Below are 17,180 nucleotides of genomic sequence, written 5' to 3' on the forward strand. Positions count from 1 at the left end.
TTTGATAGCAATCATTAATTCATAGGAAACTGATTAAGGCTCTTCTAAAGCTCTGGCAAACACCTTAAAAGACAAATCCAGTTTGTAAGGGTGTAGCTATTGTCATGATTCTTTCAAATAAAGAAAAAGTAGCCTCTAGACTGTATAACTTCAGTGCTGATGCTTAGCAAAATGGTGAAGTAGAATTAGTTGATTTTTGTGGCACCAATTGCTTTTATTATTATTATTATTATTATTATTATTATTATTATTATTAACATCCTTCTCCTGTTCCACAGGCTTTTCAACTCCCGATACCAAGTGTTCAATTGGTGTAATGTCCCCCAACATGCTCTTCACCTTCAGCCCCCCTTAGTACATTAAATGGAGCCACAATCCATCCGATTTGATATCCAAATCTAGGGACCATCCAGACCCTCTACGTCTCACCATAACCACAGTGGCAAGTTCTGTTGGCTCTGTCTCCTACGTACAACTGCAAGTTGCTCACTCTTCTCTAAGGTGACCAACTCATCTAGGGTGGCCTGGGACTTTCCCAACCTTAGCGACCAACGTCTCACATCCCAAGATTCCCTCAGTCCCAGGTCATCCTGAGTGGTTTGATAGGACTGTCTCCATTTTAGAATAGAAATCTCTGTATCCTGGACCCCTTCGATCCTCAGCAAATGGCAAGGGCTGGCACTCGACTTGCTCCACCTTCACTTCTACACCCATGCCCACGACCGCCTCCCCCCTGGACTTCTGCGGTAGTATCTGCTTCTACCCTTCCACGGCTACGGTCAAGTTTCAAAATATACTATGTTACCGCCTTGCTTAAAACCTGCCGATGACTCCATTACACTTGGACTAAACTCCTTACCATGGCACACACGCTCCGTGGTGTTAGTTTCCCAGAGTTGCTATAATAGAACGCCACAAACTTAGTGGTTTAAAAACAACACAGATTTCTTATCTTATAGTTCTCGAGACCAGAAGTGCAAAATCAGTTTCGTTCAGCCGAAGCGAAGATGCTGATGGGGGTACTTCTTTTCGGAGGCTCTAAAGGAGCGACTATTTCTCGGCCTTTTCCAGCTGTCATCGCTCCTCGGCTCGTGACCCCACATCACACAGCCGTTTCTCCTCTGCTTCTGCCATCGCTTCGTCTTCTTTTTCTCCATCTGATCGTCCCTCGAGATCACACTGGGTTCACCAGATAATCCAGGATAATCTCATCCTCTCAAAATATTTGACTTAATCACATCTGCAAAGTCTCTTTTGCCACAGAAGGTAACATTCGTAGGTTCTGGGAATTAGGCTGTGACCATCCTTGGGAAGGGGAATTAGCAGTGCACTACCTGTTTAGTTTGGTCCCTGACTTCATCTTTGGGATCTTAAACAGGGCCATACTCTCCACCTATGCTGGCCTACTTTCAAGCTTTTGAACACACCAAGTTCATTACCAGTTTAAAACCTTTGCCCTCAATGTTCTCTTTGCCCGAAGTCCTTGCTCCCAGGTATTCAGAGGACTGGTTCCTTCTCATCATGTAAGTCTCCAGGTCAAATGTCACGCCATCAGAGAGGTCTGCTTTAGACTACCCCTATTCCCTGCCCACCTAGCATACTCTATTTCATTGCATCACTCAGGGCGCTTTAGGTTCCAGTAGAGATAACTCAATTTGAACCAGTTTTGAAGGTAAAGATTTATCATGCCACATAACAGAAGTAAATATCCCTACCATTGGTAAATTCAGCTACACAGTGATGCCATCAGGTAGCCAGGTCTATCCATCATTGACCTTCTGCTCCCCTTTGTGGCCATAAAATGGCCACAGTACTCTAGCATCTTATCCAAACACAACAATGCCCATGAAAAGAGAATGCCATTGTTCTTATGTGTATTGTATCTTAAAAAGCAAAGTAACTCTTCATATAAGCCATGACCTGACAGCAGACTTGGCCTCATCTCTCATTAGCCAGAACCGGCTCACTTGCCCACCTCCAAGCTGACCAGTGCCCAGGAGAACAGGGTTACATAACTAGTTACTAATCAGAGTGTATCTACTCAGTAGTTAGATATCCGAACAAAACCAAAATTGAGAAATAGATGTCAGAGATGGAGCCCACCTGCTTTCTATGCCGATGCTCTATTTTCTGTTTCCATGATGCCTATCGCTTTGAAAAACAAACCTATTTTACTTATGACCTACCTTCTCCTAAGAAAATATAGATTTAATAAGAGTAGAGACTGTTCCCATCTTGCCAACAGTATCTTCACCCCATAACAGTGTCTGGCACACAATAAATGCAGAATAAATCTCATTTGTTGAAAGAATCTCATTTGCCGAATGACTCTTATCCCACATTGACTTTCATTGTTTCATATTTCTCTTTGTGTATATCCAGCAAACATCTACTGAACACTGATATTCTGGGCACTGTGCTAGTAAGAATAGAACAGTGAACAAGATAGGCACACTCTTTAATGGGCCTCATTCTAACAGGGAATGAAACAGACAATATTGCAATAGGTCTTAAGTTTTTCCTGCCTCTATACACTTGAGAATTAGGCCCAAGAGTTCCATACCAAAGCAAAGGTTTTTTTCCTTTGGCATCGATGTTCAAATCTCAGCATGCATTAGAATTGCCTAAGTTGCTGATTAAAAGTGCAGATTACTGTCTAAATCCCCTGCCCCAATTTTGAGGTTCTGATTCATTAAGTCTAGATGAGTTTCAGGAATCTTTGTTTTAATGAGTTACACAGTTGCTATCTATTATAATTTTTTTTTTTTTGCACAGTTCTTTTAGGATAATTTTAATGGTGTCATGGGATTGGAAGGACATAGAGAGCTTTTAAAAGACCTTGCCCACATCTGAAAGGCTTCTGGTAGAGTTTCTAGGTTAAATACAGTTTAATCCGAATTTCATATAAATGATGATTTTTCTATTTTAGTAAAAGTATCTTCCATGCAATAATTGGCTATACTTATACTAAGAAAAAAAAAATGGCTTACCTGCAATTCAAATTTAACTGAGTATCCTGTATTTTTATTTGCTAAATCATACAACTCTACTTTGTAGTGTAATACAAGCAAATACTGAACATTTTTGAGGGTCACCAAAATATAGTATAACAAGTACTAAGCCTAGAGATAAACAGAGGGGTAAATCCAGGTTGGACTGTCAAGGGAGCCTTCCTATAGGACCTGACATATAAGTTAAAGCCTAATTGATGAGCGGAAACCAGCCTGGTGAGTGGAAGGAGTGCGCGTTCTACAAACTGAGGATGGGCTATTGGCCTGGAGACCAGAGCGATGATGCCCTCTCAGGAGGCACTACCAGCATTTCCCTATGGATAGAATGCTGCAGGTCAGGGAGACGATGGTGACAGATGATACGAGTGGAGGTCCCAGGCCAGACTTATCAAGAGACCCCACGCCAAGTATATGCGAGCCACCAAACTCCATCTGGGCTCTGAATCCCTGCTCCCTGGATGTTACCCAAGGATTTTAACTCAAAGATTTTGAGTCGAAAACCCCATCTTTGCCTAAGGAGATTAAGCACAGTGGTTCTTAATCTCAGCTGAATGGGGGTGCTTGAAAAATATGTATGTGTCAATGGTCGGGCCTTACCTGGAAAAAGTAAACCAGAATCTCTTAATGGGGAATAGGTCCAGACATGGCTTTTTATTCTTTTTCCTTTTTTAAAAAGCTTTCATGATTCTACTATGCAGATAGGGTTGAGAATCAGTTTTTATAGCTTTAAACAATGTGAGTGATACCACCCCCTCACAGCATTAACTGTGCGACTTAACCAAGAATGTGAATAGCAAAACACTTCCTGGGTTGCAGAGAGTGGATGCTGGGGTCAGACTGCTTTGCTTGAAAACCTGGCTCTCATCCTCAGCGTGACTGGGTTCCAGTCGCTTAACCTCTCTGGGCCAACTTCCTCCTATTCACGAAAGCAGTAAAACCTATTTCACAGGGCATTTGGGCAGAATAAACGAGACAATCCACGTGAGTGCTTGCGGTGATGGCCGGCACATGGACTTCATAAACGTAGGGTATTTTTTATTATTGGGGCTACCAACTATGTAACCAATATAGTCTCCTATTGGCAACTTTTGAGTTGCCAATGACCTGATGATCTCACTCACACCTGGGTGCGAATACCTGGTAAAGCCAAATGGTGAACTTTCTGAAGTCAGATGTCAAGTTGTGCAAGTCAACATGTGAACGCATGTCCTCCCATGTTTCTCAGAGGCAATTTCATTTGACAAAGGGCCCATGAAAACTAATGACTGAATTTGCAGCTTCATCAATGACCTGTGAGGGAGATTCTTTGGGGCTGGGAGAGCCCTCCCCAGACCCCCAAAAACAAATTTTTACAAATACATATGCAACCGTTTAAGAGTTGTCAAAATCTTTCACTTGAATTTCCTCACTGGGGTTGTGTTTCTTTGAATAAATCTAAATCGACTTGAGTGGGTTTCTTAGACAAGAACTGCTTTACGCCAAAAATAGACAGGAATCAATGGGAAGGTTTTATTTTGTTTTCAAGGAACATGAGGAGGCATTTTAATTGGTGTTTCACCCTCCTCTCTGATCTCAGCTAAAATTTTCTTGGAACTGGAGTAGAATGGCGACTGGAGGGGAGACGGCGGCCATTGCTACTTTGGGGTAAGATGATAAGAGGTTAAGGGACGGGCTGCTATTTCAGATGGGGTCATCTGGAAAGGTCACTCTGAGGAGACGACATTGGGATGGAGAAGTAAATGAAGTGCAGGAATGCACAGGGGCCTGGAGGATGGGCCTTCCTGTAAAAGTGTTTGCACGGGAAATTACCTGAAGACAGGTTCCAGAATAAAAATGGTCAGGAAACTATAAAACGCTGCTAATTAAATATCCATGGGGTTTGATGAAAATAGATTTCAAGGCCTGTGCTGGTCACAGAGAAAAGCCAGGTTCTTTCTCTCTTAATGATCTTACCATTTTCTGAAATGTGGCATCATAGGCAGGGCCTGGGGTGAATGCATTTCAAAGGAGACTGTTTGACTGATCATCAAAGCGAGTGGCTGGACCACTCATCTAAGGAAAGGGAGGTGAGAGACAGCCAGCCCCCAGGTTCTGGCCTCCCGTCTCTCCAAACCCCTGGCCCCATCCCATTTGAAGATGGCTCACTGGCAGGCTGTCTTATCGTGAAGCGCAGACAATGGCTGCTGCCAAACTTCCCAGCTTCCCTGAATCATTGTCCAAAGCTGACTCTCCCCGAGGACCACAAAACTGGGAGAAAGAGTGGTTTTCATGACAGGCTGGCTCCCTCCTAAATTCCTCTCTTCTCCTATACACACCTTGTAAACTCCTACCTGATCGATTGAAATGTCACTTTCTCGCCTTGTGCTGCTAAAGGGTAAGTGTTTATAAATGATGCCATCGTGACTCTCTTACCAGTGTAACCTGAACGGACACCAAAAACTTTTATTTAACTCTTTCATTAATGAGGGAACCAGTATGATGTCCACGAATGGTTCAAAGGGGGATCCAAAAGGGCAGAGAAATATACAAACACCGAAATGTTGAAAAAAAAAATTACAAATAGAAGCAAAACTGGCAAAACCGGTCAATATCCACAGGGTAAGAATCAGTTGCATTCCATGGGATGCAATTTGCATTTTTACGCACAAGAGTCATTTGCATTGCTATCAGTTTCCTACAATTTACAGAGCTGTAAAATAGCTCAAAGACAGGGAAAAGACTGAGATAAGGCAGAGGAGACTGCCAGTCAGGACACCCACGAATCTTCTTGGTTCTTGTCAAAAACCTCTCAAAATTTTTCTCAATTTTGCTCATCGTTATCTTCCAACTGCCTTGCAGAGTGCCCCCAAACAGAGTGGGTACTCAGTGAATGCTTGTTAAATGAAGGGCAGTTTTGCGGGTGTATTTATTTATGGAAAGATAGGATGGTTTGTGTCTCCTGGGTGGTTCTCAGTTACGACTTATGTATATTTCCTAAGCAAGCAGGTCTGCTCTTGCTTAATGGATAGGTGAAGAAGTCCCACCCGGATCTTGGGAGAAAAATCCACCCTGAAATAATTTCTCACTGGTCACAGAGCCAAGCGCCAGAGAATGGACAAGCGCATGCGCACAATCTCCCACACCCACTTTCATTAAGAGAGCCTTAAATAAGTGAGATGCTATGGGCAAACTTAAGGAAACGGCTTTCTAATGAGCTCCTAAATGCGAAAAGATTTTGAAAATGCTAAAAGGCCAAAGTATTGGAAAAGGAGAGAATAATGAATCCATTCTAGATCTGTGTCCCATGGATTTATATGCAGGAAGACTTTCACTCAGCCAATACATAACTTGACCTCTACGAACTTTCCGTTAATCTTGTAATTCATGAAACAAAAGTCTCACCCTCTTTCTTCCCTTTTATCACATTTGTGGACATGTCGCTGTTTTTGAATCTCATCTCATGCACCAAGACCTCATCACTCACCTTAGCTCTTTCCAAGACCCTGGAAAGAAGCTTGGCAATGTGTTTATGTGGTCGTGCAATTTTTTCTTTTTAAATTTCAAATATTTATCCTGTTATGAGGTTAAGACTTGATTATATTCCATTACCCCCTCCATCAATCACATCTCTCCTTGTGTTAAGTGGCACCCCGATGGCACAGGCATTTTTGAGGGATCTATCCACGAGAATTTGAGTTGGGGACACATTTAGTTTGGACTGAGTGTGATATATTGATGTCATTTTCAGTCACTGCCATCGAGAATTAAATTATTGCTACATCCCAGTGTAGGAATGGCTTCAAGGGATATGTGTATACTCACTCCACTGTATGTACTTGACAGGAGTCATGATACAAAAATGCCAGGAAGAACTACATCATGATATCCCTGGGTTATTTAGCTCCCAGCCCTGGAAATACATGAGTAGTGAAGGAGAAACAAGATTTGAAGTGTAAGGGGGTCAGAGTTGGTCTGTGGGAAATTCTTCCCATGATCAGATATATAAAATTGTATGTCACTGATTTGGCTCTCATTGATAATGACTTCAAATGGAATTGACTAACAATAAGTATATGCTAAAAAAAATAATACAGCTTATATAATTTTTAAATGCTATGTGCTTTTCTTTCTTAAAAATAAGAATTATCTGAAATAGACTTCATCAAAATTCTTATGTTTTTAGGGCACAAATTTTTAGCAGTAAGATAGTGAGACTGTATGTAAAGTCATATGTTTTATGAAATGCAACCATCAATAATAATAAAACATCCCAATCAACAAAATAATTATCTTTCTTTCCTCTCTATGAAAAATATTATAAAGTTGTTGTCCTGTGAAAAAGCTACCAAAGAATATGCAGCTAAAAGGAGTAACGCAATAGTATTCCTAGGTGCATCGGAGGTACTAAAGAGAATGTATTACGACATTTTTTCTGGATTTCGTGATGTTTGTGCTTTTTGTCAGCTTATAAAAATTCGTAATTTGCTGTGATTTATGTTCTCATTCTAAATAAATATCCACTTTTGTAACATACTTCTGCTCATAATTTTACATACTTTTCCATAAAGAGGGCCTTGAAAATTGCAGAGCCACCAGGCCCCATATAGCCTGGACCCGGCCCTGCTTATGGAGGAGGTGTCACCCCATTATCCTCACCCCATCATGGGTTCCCTCACCTCCATCCCATCCCTCATCCCAAGAGTGGGAGATGAGGTGGAGGCCAGGGCTGTCATGTGACACAATGCTTGATGCTTTAAAAAATTTAAAAACCAATATTTACATAAATACTGCAATGTAGATGTGTAAAGACGGCAATGTCAAAATACCAGACTTCATAAGAAATAGATCTAAGAAACTCCATCTGACTCCAAATCTCTACGACTTCAGTCAACAGAGACACAGCTTGTGTGTCATGGAGGAAATCCCCAAATACGGTAGTCCCCATTCCCCACGGCGTCACTTTTCACAGTTTTAGTTACCCACAGTCAACCGTAGTCTAAAAATATCAAACAGGAAATTCCAGAAATAAGCAATTCATAAGTTTTAAATTGTATGTTGTTCTGAGTAGCATGATAAAATCTTGTGCCGACCCCCTCCAACCAGCCAGGGGCCCGTATCATCCCCTTATCCGGCATCTCCACACTGTATAAGCTCCCTGCTCAATAGTCACTTGGCAGCTGTCTTGCTTATCAGATTGGTTATCGGAGAGAGAGAGAAACCACAGTCACATAACTTTTATCGCAGTAGATAGTTATAATTGTTCTATTTCATTAGTAGTTATTGCTGTGACTCTCTTACTATGCCCAATTTATAAATCATAAATCATATCATAGGTATGTACGTATGGGAAAAACATAGTATATGTCGTGTTTGGTACTATTCGTGGTTTCAGGCATCCACTGGGGGGGGTGTCTTGGAACATATGTCTCATGGATAAAGGGGGGACAACTGTAACTTAAACGTGGCAGGTAGAATGACATCCCCGAAATGCCCACATTCTAATCCCCAGAACCTGTGGACATGTTATCTTGCGTGGCAGGTGAAATTGCTTGTTAAACAGCTGACCTTGAGATAGGGAGAGCAGCCTGAATTATGCAGGTGGGCCCAATGTAACCACAAGAATCCTTAGAGGAGAAATGAAAGGCAGAAGAAGCGAGTCGAAGAAAGAGGTGTGACCATGAAGGAGCGTCAGAGAGATGCTGTGTTGCTGACTTTGAAGATGGAAGAAGGGTCCACAAATGTGGGCAGCTTCTAGAACAGGGGTCCCCACCCCCCTGTCTGCAGACTGGTACTGGTCCATGCCTGTTAGGAACCAGGCCGCACAGCAGGAGGCGAGTGGCGGGCGAGTGAGTGAAGCTTCATCTGTATTTGCAGCCGCTCCCCAGCACTAGCATCACCGCCTCAGCTCCGCCTCAGATCATCAGGCATTAGAATCTCACGGGAGCACTGGTCCCTGGTGCCAAAAAGGTTGGGGACCGCTGCTCTAGAAGACAGAAAACTAAAAAAAGAAAAGTTTTTCTCAGAGAGTCTCCAGAAAGGAATGCAGTCCTGCCGGCACCTTGATTTTAGCCCATTGAGATGGGTGTCACTTTTCTATATAGGAAATTAATACACTAAATGTTTGAGTCACCGAGACTCTGAGATATGGGACGGCTACATTAGTTGAGATTCTTTTGGTTATAAATGAATAGAAAATCCATTAGAACTGATTTTAAAATGAGGGTACTGTATTGACTGGCATAGCAAAACAGACCAGATTAGATGTCACTCCACTGGTGACCCAATTGCTGTGGCTGGAGGGGAGAATGACCCAATCAGCTTAGCCTGAGTCATATGCTAGGCCCACAGCCTTCCAACTGAGGGGTAAATTCAGAATCGCACGAGTCCCAAAATAAAAACCAGGTGTTCTTGGACAAGAGGAAGGAAAAGGAAATTCTGAGAAGATGGCCACAGATACCTATGATACCTTTTTGTTTTTCTTTTACCTAGGCTGTGAAAGACAGTTGCTAAATCTGACCAGTGCGGAGACATGAAAACAAGGCAGGGAAAAAAAAAAAAAAAAGGTTTCTTGATGCTGGCGCCCACATCCCCTGGATGACTGATGGACTATGTTTCTGTTATTTGCTTTTACCTCTATTCCAGTTAAAATAGTCTGGGATTCTGCCCGAGAGCTTGATTAATAAGCCTTCAAAAGCTGGTTGTCTTTAAAGGATGCATCTGAGTCCATTTCAGTGTTCTTTTGTTTGTTTCTGTGGCTGCAAGGCCACCAAGTCAAAATTCCTCATGGTTGATTCTCTCTCCCACTAAATGTTCAGTCGCTATTGTTTTATTGCAATCTATTTACAAGAAATGGGTGATTTTTTTCCCCAGGATGCCAGGATTCCTGGGCTGTGTTTGTTTACTGGTTTTCTATGCACCAGAACCTGTCCTTTAGATTCAACTGCCAATGTAAGGGATTAAGGGGCTAAGTGAGTCTGACTAGAGTAGGAATCTTTCAAATGTGCCTCTCTCGCCCAGCTCTTTTGCAGGCAATTTTTACTTAACACACACACACACACACACACACACACACACACACACACACACGGAACTTATTCTAGCCTGGTAGCAAAACAATTACATTTCCCAAGATCTTTTCAACCTCTTTCTGTGCCATCTTAGAAAATAAAAAAATATACAGATATAACAAATGTAATTATCCAAATATACATATTTTCCTTCGTTAATAATCCGTTTTTCCTCCTCTAATTGAAAAGACCCCAAAGGAGTATCTATCCATTTGTTCTGCCACAAAGCATCGCACCTTCAACAGCAACAGAATGGAATCTGCTCGATTGCCTGGAAACCATTTCTGTCAGAAGTGTTTTGCTTCTGATCCAGGTGACAGTCAGCGTCTCCTCTCCCTACTCGAGGCCTTACTGCAGCCAGCATTTCTATATCTGACGCCAGGACATCCAGTGGGAAAAAAACGTACCCATCTCTAAAGGTAAGCTCCACTATCCCCTTGGTCCTGACCACTCCCCACAACGGAGGACTTGGAAATCAAACCCCGACAAACACTCACTAAAGCCACCAGCTTTGTGACTGGTATGAGGCCCTGCCCTCGTACCTGGTGTAAGTCAACATCTTGGCTTATCACACAAAAAAAGGTGAAAATGACAGTAACGTTGATTTTCCTGTGGACTCACTAGCACTGTGAACTTCGTGTGTTACCTCATTAAACGCCCAAGCAACCCAGAAATAAGTATTCCTGCTTTCCGGTGGAGGGAACCTCGTCCTAAAGAGCTTAGGAAATGTTCCTCTTATGACTCAGTTTCTCAGTCTCTGCATGGTCGACATCCTGGCCTGATTTTTACTACAGGGAAGTTGCCCTGTGCAAGATGCTGAGCAGCAGCCCCACCTCTACCTGCACAGGTGCATGCCAGTAGCACCTGCCCCCCTAGTCATGACAAAAACAATATCTCCAGACATTGCCACGTGTCCCCAGAGAACACAACCTCCCCAGTTGAGATCCTCTGCTTTCTGGCCTCACTAAATAGTAGAATCCAGATTTAATTTCAGAGCCCAAATTCTATTATGAACATACTATCGATTACTGAGTCTTGATCATCATATATCTAAAATACCTCTCTTCAACCCTTTGTCCAAAGTGTTATCCCTGCTTTTTCCATAGAGCCAATTTTCATAAGATTTCATTTTCCATTCCTTTACTGTCATTTGTCTTCCTTTATAATCTGGCTTCTCTCCTCTCATTAAACGCCATCTCTCATCCCCATCACACGATTTGGTACTCTCGATGATGACCAGTGGGTTTTCTGGGCTCCTACCTTCCTCTGTGAGACAAAGATACAACGGAAAGAGCAGGGCCGTTGGAGCTGGACAGCCCAGACTGCTTATTAGCCGTGGGCAGTAATATTGTCTCTCTGAGCTTCAATTTTCCCTGTTACAAAGTCATCAGCATCTCTGTCATCATGCTTCTCACTTCCCTCTCCTCCCTTGACTTCTAGGAGACGGTATTCTCCTGGCGGTCCTCTCTCTTCTTAATCTCCCCTCCTAAGGCTCCTCTGCCTCCTCTGCTTTGGCCCTTGACCCCCTCCTTTCTCATCTATTCCCCATCCCCTCTCTCTGAAGCCACGCCGTTTCATAGCTCTGATGATAAGCACTGAACCCAGTTTCTCGGGCCTGGAACCTGACAGTCATGCTTCTGTCCTCCTCCTTTCTTAACCATTTGAAGCCCATATCCTGTGGCTGTATCCTCACGACCCTGTTATACCTTCCTTTCTCACCACAAGAATGTACTCACATTGTGCAAATGCCCTCAAATCTTTCCATGCTTTACCTTCATAGATGATGACACTAATCTGTAGATAATTGGAATCAAGTAAATTTTCACTTGGGGTAGGTAGTTTGTCCACGTTTAGGACCTCGTGCCACGTTTGATGGTTCACAGACCAGGCCTAGAGATCTCCAATCTAAGGCGGGCGTCACTTTGTGTGGCAGATGTCCCCAAAGTAAATGAAAGCCACCTGGAACACTTATTTTAGAGTCCTGAAGACTCTCCATCTTCTCCTCAACGTGGGTGGATGAGAGAAGGGAGGACGGGCTGAGAAGATGGCTGACTATTCTATCAGAATGGCACACCATGACCACAACTCTTGTTTCAAAATGTAATTCTCTCACGTGTCAGTGGCATAAAAGTGATGATATTAGTGTGGACGGAATTATTGGGGGGCTCACTTTGAACTTTAGGAGTTTTAAAGTACAAGGCATACTCCTAGCCTACCTTAATTTCAAAGTCGTTAATATGACAGTTGCCAAAATATTGGAAAAGTCCAAGTTCTCTTTCATTTTTTAAAATCTCTAATTGCTAAAATAAGGAAAAAAATTACTCAGCTCCAAAACCCTTCATTAGTAACTAAAAGCCATCATTTCACCTGTCTGTCAGAGGCAAATATTTAGATTTAATTAATGGAAAAACATCTATCGAATCTCAAAACCTGTACCTACTGTGGGCCAATTCATTAGTAAAGGCTTTTGGTTGCAAATGTCAGAAACCCAATTCAATTCAAGTTCTGTAAAAAGAAGGAATTGATCACCTCACATAAGTATTCCCAGAGGCTGGATCAGGAGATATAGTGCAAATTATATCTTTAGGGCTTTCTGTATCTCTATTTCTGTCTCCTCTTGGCTCCCGTCTCAGACAAACAGTAAGGTGATCACTGGCAACTCCAAACCCATAGATTTTCATTTTTTATTTTATTTATTTATATTTTTTATTGAAAAAGACATTCTTTATTAAGTGCACTGCAGTGTCACTTTTGCAATAATTAGATGACGACATAAAAATATACATGATTCAGTTACTGGTTTAACTATAACTTTTTTACTATAACCTTATATCTTGTCATTGGATATTTTAGTCTCCAGCTTTGTACTTCTCCTTCAAGATTACCTTAGCTATTATTTACTTTTTGAATGTTTTATTTTTTTGCTTTTTTAAAAAAATTATTTTAATTAGTTTCAAGTATACAGTACATTGGTTAGACATTTATATAGTTTATAAAACGATCTCCCTAATTGCTCCTTCTCTCCTCTGGCCCTCCATCTAGCCGATATATTAACGCTAACTGCATTCCCTATGCCGTGCTCCCCATCCCCATGACCATCTATCAACTACCCATTTGTACTTCTTTAAACCTTCACCCAGCCCCCCAACCACCCTCCCCTCTGTCCATCACCAAATTGTCCACTATATTTGTGAGTCTGTTTTTTGATTAGTTTGTTCTTTTTGCTCCTTTGATTCTGCATATAAAAGTGAAATCATATAGTATTTATCTTTCTCTTATTTCTCTCAGCATAATAACCTCTAGGTCCATCCATGTCATTGCAAATGGTAGGATTTCATTTTTTTGTTGTTGTTGTTTTATGGCTGAGTAATATTCTATTGTATATATGAAGCATAACTTCTTTATCTAATCATCTATTGATGGGCATTTAGGTTGCTTCCATTTCTTGGCTATTGTAAATCGAACTGCCATGAACATAGAGGTGCATAGATCTTTATGGATTATTGTTTTGCGGGTTTTTTTTTTTTTTGGATAAATACCCAGAAGTGCAATTGCTGGGTCAAAAGGAAGATCCAGTTTTAATTTCCTGAGAAACCTCCAGACTGTTTCACAGTATTTTTAGATTTTAGTTTCAGAGAAACATCTGGGATCTAGAATAGGTTCCAAGGAAGCTTCTGGTTAGCACGACTGGTTCATCCCTCAGTGACCAGTCATTGAGTCTAGGGTGGAGAAGAACTCTTATTGACCAGTCCTGGGCCATGTATTAAGCCCAGGGTTTGAGACATAAGGCTCTGTGGAGTGCCACTTGGAATGGTAAATTGCAGATGCCCAGAAAAGTGTAGTCCTAGTACGAGAAGAACAGGAAAGGATGCTGGAAGTTTTTGCTTCTTAAGTATCCTGGCCTGTGTACATCTTTTTATTAGAGGGCAATGTACTTGCATTAAGGTGGAGCTTTAAGCTTTGTCTTAAAATGTACTGTTTCATGTCTGTTGCTTTCAAAACCCTTCAATGTTCAACTTAGCTCTTTCAATGATTCTAACAAGTAGGAAATTAATTCTAGGAAGACAGAAATCTCTCTCTCTCTCTCTCTCCTTTCTCTCTCTCTCTCCTTCCCTCCCTCCCTCCCTCTCTCCCCTTCTCCATGTCCCTTCCAGAAAGAAATCAACGGCATCCCCACTTGACACAGTTCTTTGCAATGAGTTGTCTCACTTTTTCATTCTTGCAATGGTGCTCTGTGTATCTATTTCTGTCAAATTTTGTATCTCAGATATTCATTGATTTGCTTTGTATAGACCAGTAGTAGTCAATATGGTAGCTATCTTCCATATCTGGCTATTTAAGGAAAAATAGGCCCAATGAAACATCCAGTTGCATTAACCACATTTCAAGTACTTCATAACCACATCTACATAGTGAATGCCATATCATATTACACAGGACAGAACATTTAGGTCATCACAGTAAATTCTCTTGGACAGCTCTGGTCTAGATTACAACAGGTTTTGATATTAAAGATAAAATTCCATTTTGTTACATATATATTCTACGCATATGGCCTCTCCATACAAAGTGGAAACTTAACTGACCTTAAAATTATGAGGCGTAATATATGTGGAGAGCTGATTATACACTGCACATTAAGGACAATTTAAAACGGGCGCTGAATATTAGCGTGATCAAACATCTTCCATCGCCATTTAAAAAAAAATTATAATTCACTTTGCAGTGAGTTAAGCACTCCTTTTTTTCCTTCCTTCATTCAGATTAACCACAGCTTTTTAGTCTTAAATTCCATCACTTATCTCCCCCCACCACCAATTTAGTCTACATTTTGCCTATCCTGCATTTATCAAAATTTCCTAAAACATGCTAGAATCTATCATGATTCCACGTCTTTGCTTAGGCCAGTCTCCGTGTCTGGAAGAACCTTCCACCCCGTCTCCCATTTCTCTGTCCATACTTTTTCTATCCTACCCACTAGATATTAGATATTTGCTCTAATACTCTTCTGTATATCTGCATTAGAGAAGTACCTACACATTCTATTGCAGTTAGCACTTTGTATGTGATCCTACTTTCTTACCGTCCCTTGAGGGTGGAGACCCTGTGTGTTGTCCTCCATCTCAGCCTATGGACCCCTGTCTGCTACATACACGGTTTTTCAATATCCGCCTTGTAAAAGGAAGTAAGATTGTTCTCAAGACCCTCAAAATTCTGACCCCAGTGTAAATCCCACCTCCATCCCCACTACTGTTACATACAAACTTTATATTTGTGGTTCCTGCCACACTGAACCATTCATCCATTGTTCTCCAGACATGCCAGGCACCCCAAGTCTCGCATTTTTGCAAATGTTGGCTATTTGCTGTGGAAAATAGCTTTCTTCCCGCTCCTAGCATCCATCCTTCACTGCCAAGTTCGGATAGCTTCTCTGGAAACCGACCCGAAGCCTACTCATCGAGAACATATTTTACTCTGCTCCCTCCTCTCATAGTTTTCTGTTTTTGAATACCTCTTTTTAAGTACTTATCGCAGCCTGATTTTTATTACCATAGTGGTGTCCAAGTCTCCCTCCCGAGCTGGCGACCCTTTCAAGGACACGCGACTGTCTTATTCATCTTTGTTTCTCTCTTGCACTTAGCACAGGGAGTTAACCACAACTGACACGGGAGAGTGTCTATTGAATGGAACTGCTGTGCAAAGGCGTCCTTTAAAAGAGGTAAAAGCGGAAGAACAGTGACGGCTTCGCTGAGGAGAAGACAATGAACTGAAAAGCCACCAGCTTCAATGAGAACCCTGACCCAGGAGCACTCCAGCAGCTCAGATGTGGGCTCCTGGCATCTGCGGGGGGCTGTGGACTCTCGGAAAGGAGCGATGTAACCAGAGCTGAGGGAGGAAGGAAAATAGTAGCAAAGCAAAGGCAGTGATTTTACACGTTGTCATTTATTAACGTACAGCCGAGTTCACTTACTGGAACACGCAGTGCAGGGAAGCTGAAAACCTTGGCAAATGAAATGTCTGTGTTCTGTGTTTTATATATATTTTGAAATTTCATAACCTCACACTGCCCATAATCCTGTATTTTTGTAGAAGGCTGGTGTGGGGTAACTTTTAAAATGATTGCAAGGGGTTAAAAATAACGATCTAGTCTCAAACATCAAGGAAAATATTCAAGTATTTAGAATACCAAAATTTCCCATCTAGAAAGGATTCTGGATATCATATTCTCCAGGGATAGCAAATAAAAAAGAGCCTTTCCCACGGTCATGGCAAGTAATTTCAACTCGGTTGCCTAATTATTTCTCGAAGAGTAAGATACGACCTCAGCATCCTTCTCGATACAGTGCCAACCATGAGAGCGGACCTGTGAGATGAGATTTTTTGTCGACCCTGATCTAGTCCAACTTTCTTCCTTGCAAGATGAAGAAAGTGAGGCCCAGAGAGGGAAGGGGAATTCTCCCAGGCGAGTCAGTGAATGGGTGAAAATTGAGATCTGCCTCCCAGTTTAGTTAACTTTCTGTACACACCGTGCTTTTCTTGGTCACGGCTCCTACAACGATTTATGCATCACAAACAAAACAGGCAGGCCAACTACTCAGAGCATGTTTCGTAACATCCAACCCAGCAAGAAGTCTCACAGTGTCCTTCTCCCCTCAAGCTGAGGAGATAGCATCCTTCTCTCAGTCACCATAAAACGTTTTTTGACCACCCGACCGTTGTCCTGAACCAAACCACAGTGTTCCTTGGATATCAGCCTTATAATGGCAGCAAGGGGCTCTCCCTGGCAGGCGTCCAATCAGAAAGGAGCTTTGCTGAAAGTCTTCCGGCAACCAACCGCCCCGGCCTGCTGCTGCTCCCACCTCGAGGTTGCCCAGATCAAGCCCGAACTGCTGGGAGGTGCGCAGCCCGAGCTCCAGTCGCTTTAGTGCTTCCTCCTTCTTCCTTTCAGTGCAGCTGTTTGTGGAGTTTCCCAGAGGGAGAACTTGAAAGGGTCTCTTAATAACCTTGTTCAGAGCTCCGGAGGAGAAATTAAACCTTTCTGCAAATTCAGCATGGAGCTATTTTTTTGGCAAGACAAAGATCTAAGAGGCCTTGCTGGCGCTGGGGCTATTTGGGAATTAAC

The sequence above is a fragment of the Rousettus aegyptiacus genome, unplaced genomic scaffold (assembly GCF_014176215.1).
Source record: "Rousettus aegyptiacus isolate mRouAeg1 unplaced genomic scaffold, mRouAeg1.p scaffold_m13_p_8, whole genome shotgun sequence".
NCBI lineage: Eukaryota > Metazoa > Chordata > Mammalia > Chiroptera > Pteropodidae > Rousettus > Rousettus aegyptiacus.